This window comes from Tympanuchus pallidicinctus, unplaced genomic scaffold, assembly GCF_026119805.1.
Source record: "Tympanuchus pallidicinctus isolate F22 unplaced genomic scaffold, pur_lepc_1.0 scaffold1, whole genome shotgun sequence".
Taxonomy (NCBI): domain Eukaryota; kingdom Metazoa; phylum Chordata; class Aves; order Galliformes; family Phasianidae; genus Tympanuchus; species Tympanuchus pallidicinctus.
Genome location: NW_026294618.1, coordinates 18,611,330 through 18,627,941, shown reverse-complemented (window position 1 = coordinate 18,627,941; position 16,612 = coordinate 18,611,330). Strand labels below are relative to the sequence as shown.

General features: G+C 36.6%; 1 non-coding gene across 1 annotated transcript; it reads right to left on the bottom strand.

The window, feature by feature from the left end:
• Positions 1-14,769: 14,769 nt before the first annotated feature.
• On the bottom strand, positions 14,770-14,851 carry TRNAS-AGA (transfer RNA serine (anticodon AGA)). The gene has a single exon. It is a non-coding gene; the product is annotated as a tRNA-Ser (tRNA).
• Between the last annotated feature and the right edge of the window lie 1,761 nt (positions 14,852-16,612).

Below are 16,612 nucleotides of genomic sequence, written 5' to 3'. Positions count from 1 at the left end.
TCAGTGAGATGGAATGTTAGCATATTGCTACACCAAACATGTTTAAAATACATCATCTATCAAAGTAAGAAAATAAAATTGAACTAAGAGTTTGGTTACATGAAGTTAAAATAGGTGTACCGTGTATCTATACATGAACACCTTCCCAATGAATGTTACTTTAAGAGATTACATTTCCAAAGGAACAAATTTAATGTGATGCCTGGATTCCGAGTTTCGAAAAGCTAAAGCAAGATAATGGAAACCAGTATTTCTGATAAATAATAAAAAAAATGAACGTTGTGCACAGTGAAACAAAAAAGGATTGCATTCCTTTGGTTCCATAACATGAATATAGTAAATTCAGTAAATTGCTATTGATTTTAATTCTTCACATTTTTCAGGAAAGTACATTAATGCAACCAAGTGTCTATTTAAGCACTATCACAAAACCCAAGGCCGTGTGGTATGCTGTAGGCTCCGTGTGCGCTTTTGTGAATGAACTGCTCAGCAATTAAACAGTCCCTTTAATCAGTGTAAATGAGATTTTCTAATAGACTTTCAGTATGAAATACATTGTTTTTCTTTTCCTTACGAACCATCTGGAACACAACAGCACTTTTTGCAGCTTCCCCTCCTGGTTTCTTTGAGTAAGAAATGTGTTCTGCCACAAGCACATAGCTTACTTTAATTAAAATAAAGCCAGCTGAGACTGGTGACATCTATTTCAATGCTGCTAAACAGATATGACATGCAAAGATATTTGTTTGCAGTAGGGGTTACTTGTTAGTACTTCTGGTGAATCACAAACCAGAATTCAAGCTTCACTTTCACTCAGGATAGAAAGAGAGAGAGAAAGAAAGAAAGAAAGAAAAGAAATACAGAAGGAAACAAGGAAAGAAAGGTAATATGAACTGTAAAAAAATATTTCTCCAGAATTTAATGACTTCATAACTTTTACCCTAAAATTTGGCTTCATAGCCACTGTTTTACTAGCAATATTCTTTGTTAAAGATAAAAAGTACATAGGTCACATCAAAAGTAATATCTTCTACTTATTTCCATGGAAACTACAGCAGATACAAAGATCACAGTAACACTGTTTGATGGAGGAAACTCTCAGCTACAAAGCGCTACTGTACAACATAGCCTTCAACATTAGCTATGCTATTTTCACAACCAGAAAACAAAAGACTGCATGCCACACTTCCACTACTAAAGCTACCCACATCTCACCGTGCTCACATCCACTGTTTGGTTTCCATAAACGGCCAGCAAGCACTGATGAATGTCAGTGGGTGCTGTGTTTCCACATGAAGGGATTCAGTGATACAACTTTGCTTCATCAGATGCCATTTTGTCAGACTGTCCCTCTGATGCCATATGTTACACATGGGAGGGAATACTGGTGGGAAGGTTCAGTTTCTACTGCCATACCACTGCCATCTGCCTCTGACACTGTGGGCCAATATGCTGAAATAGGAGGCATTACTTTTGGAGTGATCCTTCTAAAGACACTTTCTTATCGCGATTAATTTTTTAAAATATCTTTGATAACTCTACATCCACATATTTGAATACATTTTAAAATGTAGTGTGTACAGATTGTCCTCTTACTCTCTTGCTTTTCTTCTTATGTATGTAAGTTCAGAAATAGCACTCCTAATTTCTTTCCAATTTTCCATGAACAAAAAAATCCATGGAGGTACCTCAGTGAAGAACTGGAGTGAAACAGTTGTAAATTAGATCCAATGGAAGCGGTCCAAAACTGGAGATGGCAATGGACAGAATGTTCAATGACCACTGAATTCAGCAAAGAAGGAACAAAATAGAAATTTCTGAGTCAGACCACGTGACTGTGGGGCTCCTGACAAGCGTATAAAGACAGCACTCAAGATGAACTTCTTTCTATTAAATAATCTCGCAACGGCTTACAAAGAAAATTGAGCAGATGATCACTGCAATGATATTGTGAATATTGTCTCTCAAGATTTTTTTTTTTTCATCAGTTTCTTTCTTTCTTTCTTTCTTTCTTTCTTTCTTTCTTTCTTTCTTTCTTTCTTTCTTTCTTTCTTTCTTTCTTTCTTTCTTTCTTTCTTTCTTTCTTTCTTTCTTTCTTTCTTTCTTTCTTTCTTTCTTCTTAAATCATCTCTGCACTTTCCTGAAAATATTTTTCACTTGCATTGTGTGTTTTTCTCCTGGATAAAACTTTCTTACACAGGCTTGATATTTAAGAGAAAAGGGGGAACTGCATTTTCTGAAGATCTGGGAGCATACGTGTTAATTTCAAGAGATATTCCTAGAAATCTGAACTAATCTAGTGCATCTGGTAAGATGGTTTTGCATAACAGAAAATAAATTAATTAATAAAAGAAAACTTGTTTTGTTTTAATTTAAAAGTAGAACAAATTTTGTATATAATCTGGTGGCTTGACTTTCCTTATATTTTGCTTCTCTGTCCTTTGTTTTCTGCTTTCTCAGCATCCTTTGGGATGCTCATACAGTTTTGGGAACAGCTCACACAGTTGTCAGAGAGTAGTGTGGAATCTCTTAGAGACACAATATTAAACTCTTCATATTTTAAATCATTGATATAATAAAATGCAATATGTTAGTTATTTCCTGCAGTTCTCTCATCCCAAATGACTTCCCTGTAGCTTTCCAAGTTCCATTGACTATGTTAAATTCACTGACTCTAATGGAACATGTATCAATTAGGTCATATTTTGGCACCTACATTAATCAGGTAAATTTAGTCTCATATACAATTGCACCCAAAATATCTATGCAGTTCTTGATACTAATAAGAATCCTAGAAAGGCTACAGCATTTATTAGTCTATCAACTTAGCTTGTAACATACCAACAGAGCAGGTCTTAACAAAACTCATAGAGATGGTGATTTACTGTGGGGAAAAGTGGAACTGACATGTATTTCTATCAGAAAATAATGTAAAAAATAATAATAAAAAAAGAACAAGAAAGAAAGTAAGAAACAAATAGAAACAAATGGAAACAAACAGAAATCTGGAGCTAGCTTCACTATTCGTATAACAAGCCACGTAGCATGTTACATTAATTTGTGATGGGTAAATGTATGTATACATGTATGATATCTACTTGGAAAAGCAGATTTATATATTCTAAAACTAGAAATAGTTTTTCTCTGCTTTCGTACAGCATTCATTTTAGTGTCCCTCTTGTATATCACACTGCCATAATTAGAACAGTAATACTGGAGTTGAAGAGCAATAACAAATCTTAATTGTTATACAGTTGCATGAATAACATTTCAAGTTTTGAATGTAATATGGTTTGCAGACACTTGTAAGTAATGAAAAGCTTTTTATAACCACTCCCCAATAATTTGCAATACATGCCTCATTTGTGTTATTTCCTCAAATGTTACAGCCAGTACTCCTTACAGCAGCTATACAGGTGGCTTACTAAATAAAGCATAAGATGTTGCATATCAAGTCTCTTGATATGCAAAAGCAGATCCCTCAAATACTGTGTTAGGAAGGTAAGACAGGAATTGAATGTGAACAGTGACTCTCAGAAGGCATTCATCCTGCTTAGGTCTAAAATACATAAGGTAAAGGCTTAAATAGGAGTTTGAGCCAAGTGCAAGACCAAGCATTTATATTTAAAAGACACCGTATCATCAAGAACATGAACTTTTATCATCGGAACCTGAGCATTCACAAATCTATGGTTCCTAATCTCAGATGTATCCCAGAGTCCTGAAGGAATTGGCTGATGTCACCAAACCATTCTCAGTGATATTTTAAAAGTCATGGCAGTCAGATGGAGTCTCTGGTGACTGGATAAAAAGGCAACATTGCACTCATTTTGAAGAAGAGTAAAAAGGATGACCCTGGGAGCTATCAATCTGTCAGGCTCACCTCTGTGCCAGGAGGGATGATGGAAGTGATCCTGATGCTGTGCTCAGGCACATGGAAGACAAGGAGGTGATTTGGCTTCACAGAGGGCAAATCCTACTTGACAAACCTAGTAGCCTTCTGTGATGGTGTAACTGCATCAGTGAACAAGGAAAGAACCTCTGATATCATATATCTGGGCTTCACTAAGGCTTTGACATAGTACCCCACAACAGCCTTGTTTCCAAATTGAAATTAATATGTTTGTGATGGTTGGACTGTTTGATGGATGAAGAACTGGCTGCAGGATCAAATACAGAGAGTGTTGGCATCAAAAAAAGCATGTCCATCAGGTTGAGGGAGGTGATCCTGCCTCTCTACTCTGCGCTGGTGAGACCTCACCTGGGTACTGCACTTAGATGTGGTGTCCTCAGTACAAGAAAGACAAGGTCCTGTTGGAGTGTGTCCAGAGGAGGGCCACAAAAACACCCAAAGGACAGGCTGAGAGAATTGGAGCTGTTCAGCCTGGAGAAGAGAAGGCTCCAAGGTGACATTTCAGTATCTAAAGGGGAGCTACAGTAATAAGGTGGACAGACTCTTTAGCAGGGTCTGTTGTGATAGAACAAGGGGAAATGGTTTCAAACTTAAAGAGGTTAGATATAAGAAAAAGTCTTTTACAGTGAGGGTGGTAAGGCGCTTGAAGATGTTGTCCAGAGATGTTTTGGGCGCCCTGTCTCTAGGGACTTTCAAGGCCAGGCTCTGAGCAATATAGCAATATAGCTGTGCACGTCCCTGCTCATTGCAGGAGATCTTGACTAGATTACTTCGAATTCTAAGGATTCTGTGATTCTAAGAAGGGGATCTGTGCCCCTCACCCCAGGATCTCACTTCGGAGCAGCAAAGTAGAGTGATTTTGGCTGAACCTTACTGAGAAAGGTGTTAATATACAAGAAAGTATTTGAATTAAATCCATACAGGAAAAGCAAAAGAGAAAAAAATGTGTACAAGTATAACTGTTGAGACAGTAGTAATTAGCAGCTCAAAGATACAGTAAAGTAGCATGGTTGGAAAGGTCTAAAACCCTGAGGAAAAAAAAAAGACCAAAATTTGCCACTCTTCATCACTGAGACTCAGCCTCCTCCAAGGAGCAGCAGAAGGTTATCCTGCCCCATTTGTCAGACAGCTCTCTGGACAGCAAATTATCTAACTTCTAATCAGCAGTGGTGAGTACATTAATACTTTGCCTAGTAGCTCATTAGACACAAATATCTACTGTGCATGACGGTGAATGCGTGATAGCACTGTTTTATGTAAACTGTTGCAGTTTCTTTGCTCTTGAGAAAAGAGAAAAGCACAAGTAATCCAAGGAGGAGAGTTACAGTGGGATTTACAATGAAGGTGCCTAAATGTTAGTTGATATGCAAAATAGTTCTTTTATAGCTTCATCAGACACCTCTATTAGTACTAATCCGATGATTATGCCAGAGTTTTATTTAACAAATTTGATTAAATTAATTCCAGAAAGTGATAAATTCATTAATATATTGTGAAGATTTAGTGACAGGTTCTACATCCATGCTGATTAGAAAAACAGCAGTGATACTGCTCCTACTATTATGAGATGAAAATTGGTGGTAGATAGCATTCTCTATCAAACTGGCAAAGCATCATTAGTCTACCATTTAATCACAGTGATGGCATCGTGTTCATAGCGTCACAGTAAAGCACTTTCATGCATGTGGAAGTTTTGTCAGACCACATCTGATACAGATTGCTGATCAGGCTTTCAGTTCATGAGCAGTGCAATATCCCCAGCTGTCTGATGCTTGCAGAACAGAGAGCAAATTAGCATTCAAATACTAAATGCTGTGTCATTCAGCACAAGAATACAAAAAGAAAAATAGAAGAAGGATTTAAAAGTAAGCTTGTTATTACATCTTTTCAAATATAAAATCTCAAATATTCATGATAGAATGCTCCAGCAAAGTACTTCTGTTTTGTTGATGATGGTTCTCAGGACAGGTTTGGAAATAGAAGTTTCATCAGTTTACCATCATATATACACACTCTGCAAGGGCACAGTAAAGGTTTTTATGCAGATTCTCAACACACCTTTCAAGGAAGTAGGAGAAAAGTTTTCTGCATTGGAAGATGAGTGTTGCACAGGGCTGAGATTAAAGATACTGTTGGCCATATTAATAATGTCAAATAGTTCCTTGATTGCTTGAGAGTAATATGTGTCCCTAAAATTCAACTAGTATTTTCCCATTACACTGTCAAGATGGTCAAACACTGTCAGGGAGTGAGGAATTTCTGGCAGAAACATTTCAGCAGTTTATGCAATTTGCAATCTCTAATGGAATAATAACTGAAATCCAGTGGGTAGCAAAGTGCAGTGCTATCCACTGTCCTGGTGACCTCTGAAACCATGAAACAGATGTCACAGTGTGAGGCTAAATACTGATGACATTTCTGCCAAATTAAACAAGTCTGAATGTTAAAATCTAATCGCAAATGATTTCAGCTTGTCACTGCTGTACAGTAAACAAGAGTCCACAATAGGTGAAGGATGCAGATGTCATCCACCTTAAACTGAAATGTATTCTCTCGTGATATGATTATGACTGGGTTGTACCATTTCTTCCAGTTGTTGGGGAAATCTTTGCAGTTCTACAAATCTCTGCAGGCTTGAGGCTGAAAGTGAAAGCCATTTTTATGCATGGGTCTTGTGATTTTCGAAGCTGTGAAGATTCAAGCAATACAAGCAGAACAAAAGCAAGATCTGTAAATGTTCTTTGTCAGTCAGGGATAGCCTTTGGCCCTGTGCTTATGCTGCGACTACCTGTCAGGATTTATTAGAGACAGCTTCAAAAATTCATCTCTCCAGATTAAGTTGCAGACAGTTCACTCAATTCACAGTAGTATGACAGTAACAATCCTTAACTAAGCTACAGCGCCAAGTCCTACTGCTGTCACACATGGTCCTCAGTAAGGCCGTGCTTTTCCACCATTCCTGAATAAGATTGCCATGAGAAGAATTCCTTGTTCCATCGAGGCATGATGTGATGCAGCCCCATATTTTTCAGTGTAGATAGTGACATGTTTGACCTGCAGATACTCTGAGATGGTCTTACAACCAGAGGGAGAGCTCTACCAGCACACAGATGCCCCTGGTGCAGCGCACTGCTGACTGCTTTGTTTACACCACTGGTCATCTCAACCTACTCTTCAGCACAAGGGACTGGCTGTCCTGTCCCTGCTTCTCAGAGGTAGGAAGCTTGTTCCCTCAGCCATGCGTGCTGTCGATACATGACTGAAGACAAACTCTGCCAGTCTGGCAGCATCCCCTCTCACTATCTTGCTTGATGATGAACTCATGCAGAGGATAGCAAAAGCTGTTGAAGCTGTTGTAGAGGTAAATCAGCACGTTTGGAATTAAAAGGGCATCTGACTTCAAACAAATGTTAATGTATGCTTTATGGTAATTGTCACTGTTATTCTGTATGGCTGTAATGCTTGTACAAATTAAAAATTTTCACATCAAGCCTTCTGGCCATTTCCATATGAGTTGTCATTCTGCTCTTAGTAGTGTTAAAATGTATTGGACAATATGATTCCAAGCAGTAGTGAGGCAGTTTTACTGAGCTGTGTTGGCCTGGGCATCTGATGTTTATCTCAGAAAAATGGTTGCTTAGAGCTATTTTCTTATTTTAAAATGTGTGAACAGCTGAGAGATTGCTCAATGAATTGCTAAGCCGACCTGCTAAAAGCAAATCTTCATTTGTGTGGCATTAGTTCCATGGCATGGGACATACTAGCTGAAAAAATGATCCGCTGTGCCCGTAATTATGAAATGATGCTGTCAAAGCCTGAGTAAAGCTGACTTATGTTCTGCAGATCACAATACAGAGAGAGAAAGCAGGAGGATGCTTATTGTACAAGTAGCCCTTTTGATGAGAATATCAGGAATACGTCTCACCAAACCATACATAAAAACCAGAATGATTTGCTAGTAGAAGACAGACAATAGCATTTTATGCATTTACCATGTAGACACTTCAGCTTTTAAGCCTATGAAAATGAATATCTCTGTTTTCTTGTAGACAGAAAGTCTAATAACAAATAGTTCAATGAGGTATCTGTCTTTTACTTCTGTGAAAAATGTAGTTTAAGATATTGACTGAGGAGGTCGAAATCCTTTAGTCAAAAAACTTGACATATTTCAGTTTCCAGTAAGATTTTTTTCAGAAAAGATTAAATCAACTTTGTTCTTATCTTCAGGGAGAACTGGAGTATATGGCAGTTATAGCAATTGCAGCAGTCTCTGCCATCACATTTCTCGGTTGTCAGTTTTTCAATGCTGCAGTTCAGTATTCTGCCCCAAAATTATCCAAGGGAAATGGATATAAATTTGCATTTGCACTACAGTATTTCCATGGAAGAGAAAAGTATTTTTGGATCATTTCCAGGCAATCTTTTCTGTAATTCGGGAATTCCCAGGCATTAGTTTTCATAGGTCTTCTCAACTGTATGAAGGAATCAGTTTGAGTTTTTTGATAAGACAAAGAATATTCTGTTTAATATCCAATGATGCCCATTATTTCCTCACTTGTTTCCATAGCATTCATATTACATAACATTCATATTACATTACAGCTTTATTTTTCTTTCTTGGACTTAGTTTTATTATTTTTTTTTAATTCCTGTGGTAATAAACTGAATATCTTGGAAACGTGTTGCTCATAAGCCTTGTTTGAAGCCCAGTCTGAAATGATAATCCTGGCCAATAAATTTCTGGGATTTGCTTAGTATCGTGAATGAAACCTGTAGTTTCTGGCCCATTAGTTTGAATAATGATCAAACAATCATAAGTTGCTGTCTTCCAGTCCTGGCATGGCCTTCTGCAGATCTCTATAACCCTGTAAGTAGTTTGTGAAGTGGAAATTTTAGAATAAATAAATCTGTCCGCTTAGGAGGAAGAATCTGTTTTCTTGGCATATATTTGTAAAGTATTTTGTAAATAAAAACACTGTTTCTAAGGGTAAATATTAATAATACCAGTCAGTTACCAGTCATTCCAGTTATATCATAGGTAGTTCAAGAATATTTCAGAAGAGACTTAGACTGTACTCCAGAGAAAATACTATGAGCTTAGTTTCAACGGTATGATGTTCCTGAGTTTTCATTTAATATTATATCGTTTTCAGCTTTTGTAACAGCATATAAGTGGGAATTACTGTCAACATAAAGAGTTTTGGTTCTCTCAGGCTTTGGTTTTGTTTAAATAAAATTAAAGTGATGAAAGGGGTGGAAACTCTGTGAAGAGTAAATTCAAATCTTACCAAAGTAATTGCCTTGGAGCAGTGTTTGGTATTCTGAATTCACACTGCTGAAGAAGGAATGCTTGCTTTGTGACATGATTGAACTGATTATGGGAATTATCACTGGGGAATAATAATATTTATAGACTTTAATAGTCTCAATAAAATGGATGGGAAGAAGACTGCCTAAGGAAATGTGTGCCCAAATAGTCATCTAATCTTGACCTGGCACTGAAGGAGAGAACTGACAATATATACCATAATTTTGGCCTGTATTAAACCCTTCCAATCCAAAATGTTTTTCTTCCAAGGAGAGTTATGATACCTAACCTGATGAAAGATTTGATATGTTTGTGTAAAGAATGAGAGTTTAAAATATAGTGCTCAATTCAATATGAAGCATTCTTTTTTACTTCATAGAATGTTTGCCAGAAATGATTCTGGAAGTTTGCAGTAATACAAGGATTAATAGATGAAATACAATGCCTCCACAGCATTACTGGAGATGTAATGCCTTCACTGCTTGCCACAGCCCTTGTTTATAACTTGGTGAAATTATAAATTGAGATTTCTCTCTGACAAAGAGATGAGCTCTCACTGCATTATTTATATATATGTAGCCTAGTATGGACTACAATTTAAAAGATTGATTCTAAACCTAATGGGAATTCCAGAATAGGTGAGGAGGGATCAATCTGCATATATAAAAGTAGAGGTTAGTGAATTTCTGCATGGAGTTAAGAAGTAAGCTAGGCTGGAAACTACATTTATTGACTATTTATTTATTTATTTGAGAAAATTCACTTCTTTTCCTGTTCTAAACGATGTTGCTCTTAGATTTGTATCCTGTACCTAAGGTATTGTCTACCGGCAACCATCCTTAAAAACTCCAAGAAAACAAATGTATGTGGAGAAAATACACATCTTCCTGCTACCTGGCTTTATAAAGGATTAGCTGGCTCCTATTTCACAGAGACTCCACAAAGCTTGTTTCTAGTGTCTATGAAAGTTACTTACATAAGCAATTCATTACATTGAATATTATACACTATTTGAAAAATGTATGTAGATCACATTAGGTACAAAAAAAAAAGCACTGCTTAAGGACTTATTTGAATAGCTTTCATACTTAAAAATCAATAAAATTGACTTTGCAGTGATAATGATGTTGAAAGATTTTATTCCATTTGCCTTATCAGTTTGTAAAATTAGATGTAGTCAGCTGCTCTAAAATGTTGAAACAGTGGAAAAAAATGTCAGAAATGTGTCGATTTGGAATGGTTGGATTCTGAAAATGTATTCTTTGTCTTTACTGTAACCTCTCCTTCAAAAGTGTAAATTGTGTCAGGCTTTTAGTCTCTATGGCTTGCATTTTTGCATTCATCAGGATGATCAGATTTTTAGTCATCTAAAAACCCAAGGTTAAACTGGTTTCAGCATAAGTTGCAAAAGCCATTTTCAAACTAGTCATTCTTCAAAGAAACTGGTTAATTTTGAGGGTTTTATTGTCCTTTCTAATAAGAGCACATATTTCTACATCAGTGTAATAGTGCGCTAAATGTTGTTTTTATAGTAAATTTTCCTCTTTGTGATGAGTTTCTTCTCAAAGGTTTTTTGTTTGCTTGCTTGCTTTGTATGTACCATTGTTGTTATTCTTCATTTGCTTATTTGTTTTCCTCATATAAAATTATTTTGCCTAAACCAAAGATTTTCTCTCTTCTCCACTGACTGATTGCCCTGTTCTTTATGTTTTTCATGTTCTTTATTTATATTTTCTTCCCTTGTTTCTTACAAGAAAACTGAAGCAGGTAGAAGCTTCTCTAAGCATTACAAGGGGATTGGCTATGAGATTCCCATAGTGTGTATTTCCAAACCTTCGCATTGTTCAAAAATGTTGATCTTCTTGTTTATTTGCTAAACAAAAAAGTCTCCCTCACCTTATAACAGTTTCCCACAACTCCAGTAAAATATGAAAAGTTAGAAACTTTTTAGTAGCCTCTCTAATTTTAGGGCAGATTTTATTCATTGATGGATATTGATTGCAGCTTCCAGGGCAATCATCTTGCTATTATTTAAGTGGCTTAGCACTTGCCAAACTTTACTGTTTCTAATAATAGTAAACATTTTCAAAATTGGTTTTTGCATGGAAAAATGTACAAGTTTCCTTAAAATGTAGGTAGCATTTTTAGAATTTGTGGAAAGCAAAGCAATACCCCCATTAAACTCTCTCATTTTTTTTCCATGTGATTTTAATAGATTTCTGTTAAATTTCAATATCAAGTATGAAATATATAGTCCTAACAACAACAACAATAACAAAATATATATATATATATGATCGTATCTGACAAACCTGATCAATTTTGTTTTGTATTAAGATAAAAATCATAGTAGTTTTAAAAGAGCCTAAAATTATGATGAGGCAGTACATTTTCTCTTCGTATTCAGACAACAGTGTAATCAACATCAACAGTAACAGTTGAAATTGTCACTTTAAAAAAATATGGTATATTTTTTTGAAGCTAAAAACATTTTGATTACAAAAATCAGAGTAGGTTCTGCTTTTATGAATCACACCATCAAGATTTACATAATCTAGTGAGAGGTCATTCCAAGTAGACTGGCTCAACTCTGTACCTGTTGAGAAATGGTCTAAAAATTAATATGAAAGATGTGTACCCTACGTCTGCTATGTACTGTAGCAATGCATCTTTTTGCATGGTCTGTGTAGTGGAAATTAATATTAGATATGTCATTACCTGACTCTTCTTATTTGGAATAGGTATTCATGCTCATGAAATTGAATGACTAAAATACAATTAATCTGCAGAGTAAATGATTTTCACAGTCTGTTTTTCAAAATCAATTCAAAATTCCTGACAATGATTATTTATTCATGAACATTATAGACAAACTGCATTATGTATCTGACTGCCTGGTTGGTATACACTGTAAATCAAAGATGTATTTGACAATACATGCAAAATTATTTTGGAAACTAATTACACATTAACAAATCATAAATATGAATATGCTGTACACTACTGTGAGTACTGCAAGGAATACTTTTGTCTATGTAGGGCTAGGAATGATTCCAGCCCTGACTCATTTCTTCAGATTTCTGACCACATGCTGACTTCAGTGGTAGCTCTGGCCGCTTCAAGTTCTTCAATGAAAAAACTCCACATTCTCTGAAAGTAGCTCTTCCATTTTCATTGAATGAATTTATTCTGCCGTCTCCAAGGGCCATTTGTATCTTTCTGCCACTATGCTGTATGTTTCCCAGACTAATCAAGGACCTATATCTTTCTGGGCTATCAATTTCCACATGTGAGAGAATAGTTACATTTTCTCAAACATCCACTCATGATAAATGTCATCATTTCTTATGGAAGCTGCAGCCAGCACTGCATTATCTCTTGGATGCTTACCCATTCTAGCTGGCCACAAGTCTAGTAGAGACAGCACTGTAGACAAAGGCAGAGCAAAGTTCCTTTCCAGTGGTTGTTCAGAGCTGAACGTGATCACACCCAATAGAAGTTCACACATTATTCAGCTGTTTCTTAATGCTATTTTTTTTCAACAGTGAGAAAAAAAATGTGATTTTAAAGTTTTTCAAGCAGTTCAGCAGTTCACGCTTTGCCGTGTGATATTTCATTTAAATAGAGACTTGTACAGCGTGCTCCTGTATCATTAGAAAAAAAAGTCAATAATGTTGAAGACACTATTCAAACGGTGTGTAAAACATACATAATTTTAAATAGTATATGGAAAATGTGTAAAATGCTCAAATCTAATTACATCTGAGATATTCTTAATTATTAAATAGAACTTATAGAAAGTCAGTGAAGTAGAATTTGATTTGAATGAAAGGGTCTGAAAAGTGTTGATATTCAAGGGAGTTTCACTCAATTATAATTTTTTTTAATACTAATTTTAACACATGCTGTCCTCTGTATTTATGCAGTTAAATAATTTTCTCAAAACTTTTTGTACAGCAGTCCCTGTCTTGGCCTTCATACTCAGCCATATTTCAGGGTAAATAACTGAATTTCTTATCAAAGGAACTTATTTATTAGAACTTACTCTCTTTCTAGTAACTAGGATTAAATGTTAATTCTTTTGGAAACTGAAAATCCATTTTGTGCATTTAAAAGCACAGAAAGCTTTAGGCTTATAGACAGCTGCAGATCATTCTGAGACATTCTGAGACATTCTGAGATCATTAAAGACAGCATAGCTATATATTTTAAAAATTTGAATTCAGAAACATCAAATAGTTTTTCTGTGCATGACACTTTTATTATTTTCTTCTCCTCAGATACGGATAGATTTTATTTGAAACAAATGGTAAGCTACATAATCAATGCTATTCCTACTTTCATCACTTCAACTCTGTACATTTTTATGCAGCATAATACAAGGCTTGCCATATTTCCTTAATTGCAGTGATTTTACACATATCTAACTTCAGTCTGCCAAGAACGATACATAAGTGAGTTGCTTCTTGACAACTGGGTGGTTCATGCAGCCTTATGAGAATGGGATTTATTTTGTCACTCACAAACTGCATAACAGACAAGCTGAAAAGTTGAGAATGGAAGACCCCTAAATCAGTGAACAATGACGGCATTTCCTGGTTGTGTTTTCTTTCAGTCTAAAACAAATCTTTAAGATAGGCAAGTAAATTGTTTTCTCGGGCTATTTACCTCTTCCCATGGGCTGTAGGAGGAATCAAATTGATAAACTGAATGTGGGCAACATAGTGGAAGATAATTCTCCAAAATTTCATCAACCATGTATCAAAAAGCAATACCATTCTGGCAATAAAGTTTTGTGTTTCATCATCCACAAAAGAAAACATTGATGAAAAAAATAAAAATAACTTTCATAATGCTAACAATTAATTATTCATGAATTGAATGTGGGGTGGACAATCACATGAAAGAATATAAATAATGTCACATACTGGCCATCAGTTACTCTAAAGAACAATTCCAGAAAAGTTATATTGGAGTACCACATCTTTGAACCTGTTAATCTGTGATTAATGAAATAGCAGTGGCACTTCCATGGCACACCAATTAGACGAGAATCTACTTGCTGTTTTACCCCTTTTCTCTTCAAACCTAGTTTGAACATACCTAGATCTACCTGCCTCAAAAGGGTAAAAGGATCCTAGCATAGGAATTGGCAGGGTTCACTACAAGAATCTACTTGCTGTTTTATCTCTTTCCTCTTCAGATTAGGCATGTATGTACCCTTTTGAGGCAGGTAGATCCCATATGTTGCCAGCATGCCTGGTACTGCATAAACCGCCCCACAATCAAAAAACCTAAAATTCCTTCAAGGCCATCAGCCTCTTACCCATGTGTCAATTGGTCACATTTTCCTGTTCCTCTCAGCATTTTTTAGTGGTACTGAAGGGGTTGTGGAAAATATCACCTGAGCTCCCGCAAACCACCCCAGTGCCCTGAGGTCCCTTACGATAGCCCTGAGGAGAATAGCCCTGTGACCTCAGCCTTAACAAACCAGTGAGCTTCCATGTAATATCTCTGACCTGGGCCCCATGCGAGAAAAACAATGGCTCGTAGTCGGCAGGATTCGAACCTGCGCGGGGAAACCCCAATGGATTTCTAGTCCATCGCCTTAACCACTCGGCCACGACTACACTGACAAAATGGTATGTCTGCTTCTATTCCTGGTTAATTGTCATGCATAAAATGGTGCAGAAATTTCACCATTACAGTATGTGTCCTGCATGTCACTCCCTCGTTATATGATTCTAGGTGAGTACCAGAATTTTAATTCAAGCATCTAAACAGAACTGTTTCACTCCTATGCAGTGGATGACTTAGATATATTAGTAGAATTCAGAGGAGTCACAATGTTGAGCATCAAACACAAAAGCTTACTTAAAAAAAAAAAGTTAAGGCACACAGGAAGGGAAATCTTTGAATTTGACATTCATATTCCCCACTCTGGGTTTCAAAAAAGCATTTCTGCTGCCTTGGTACACAGAATATAGATGTCTTGAATAAATATTTATACATTGCTTTAGGAAAGGCTCAGTCTGGTGATGATATCAGCTGACAGCCAAGAGCCAAACTCTGTATAAGAAGGCATGAGATTGTTTATGTGTTGGCACAAAATTCAGTTAAACTGCAGTATAGAGTAAGGAATAGGATTAGGATTCCTCTGTAAGAGGTATCTGGTCCATGCTGAGGCTGAAGTAAAATTTATGCCTTGATCTCTCAAGTTCCACTTGTCTAGAGTTAAAGTTAGGGTTGGAGTTAGGTCCTAAATCAGAGATACTGCCAAAGACAGCACAGAATTCCCTGATCAAGAAATGGCTAAATCCCTCAAGTATTGAACATTTCTGGTTTGGAATGGGATACTTCAAGGACTACCTGCTGGGACTACAATAAGAAATATGGACTCTATCAGACCCTTGAATAAAAATTGTAAATATTAGTTTTTGGAGCTTTAGGACCAAAAGGGACTAGAATAGAGCTGGTGCTTGTGAGGGATTGGGTTAATCAGGATCCTCTTTAGTAAAATTATGGCTACTGCTTGGATTAGAGTTCAAGGTGGTAGAAGAGTTTAGGTTCAGTAGATGTTGGCTTTGAAATTAGGAACTACAGGATTAGAACCGCAGGACTATAGGAATTTCAGTTTTAGGATTAGAGTCTATGATAAAGTTTTTGTATCTCTTATCTACTAGACAGCATAATCTTTGTGATTCATGAAGTTGAATGCAAGGGTGCTGAATGTCACTTATGACCATATTCATTAGCAGCTGATCAAGTAATTGCAGGAAAAGAGATTGAGGGGTCTACAAAACAGAATTTGAGAAGGGGCCAAACGAGTGCTTTTAAGAATTAGAAAGTTTTCCAGCAAATGACAAAGATTTAGAGTTCAGAATGGTCTGTAGATAAGAGTTGACACTGGAAAGGTTGATGGTTATGATGGTTCTGACATTTTATGTCTATCAGGCTAGTGTTACATCTGAGATTAGGAATAGGATTTGATAAAACAGCAGCCATTACAGAACAGAGCTAGAATAAAGTCAAAGGCTAACCTAGAAAGGACTGACGGAGATCCCATGTTAGTGAAAGACTTGATGAAGGATTTTGAGCTTCTGTAGGCAAGTACTCTGCTGTGGAGAGGAAACATTTTGCACCACAGCAGGGAACTGCCTTGACTGGTTGAGGGGCAGCCCTGTCAGGGAGCAACTGCCCAATGCCATTGTCTCCCCATCGCAGCGGCCTTCTGACATCACAGGGGCAGAGCTAGGAGCAGTGGCAGGATTACCCCCTGCGTGTATAAAATCTGCCAGATATTTTAGATGGGAGTGCTACAATGAGTGGCTATGAGCTTTTCAGAAGGGATGGGTAAGGAAGGAGGGGAGGTGGTGTGGCTCTGTAAGAGG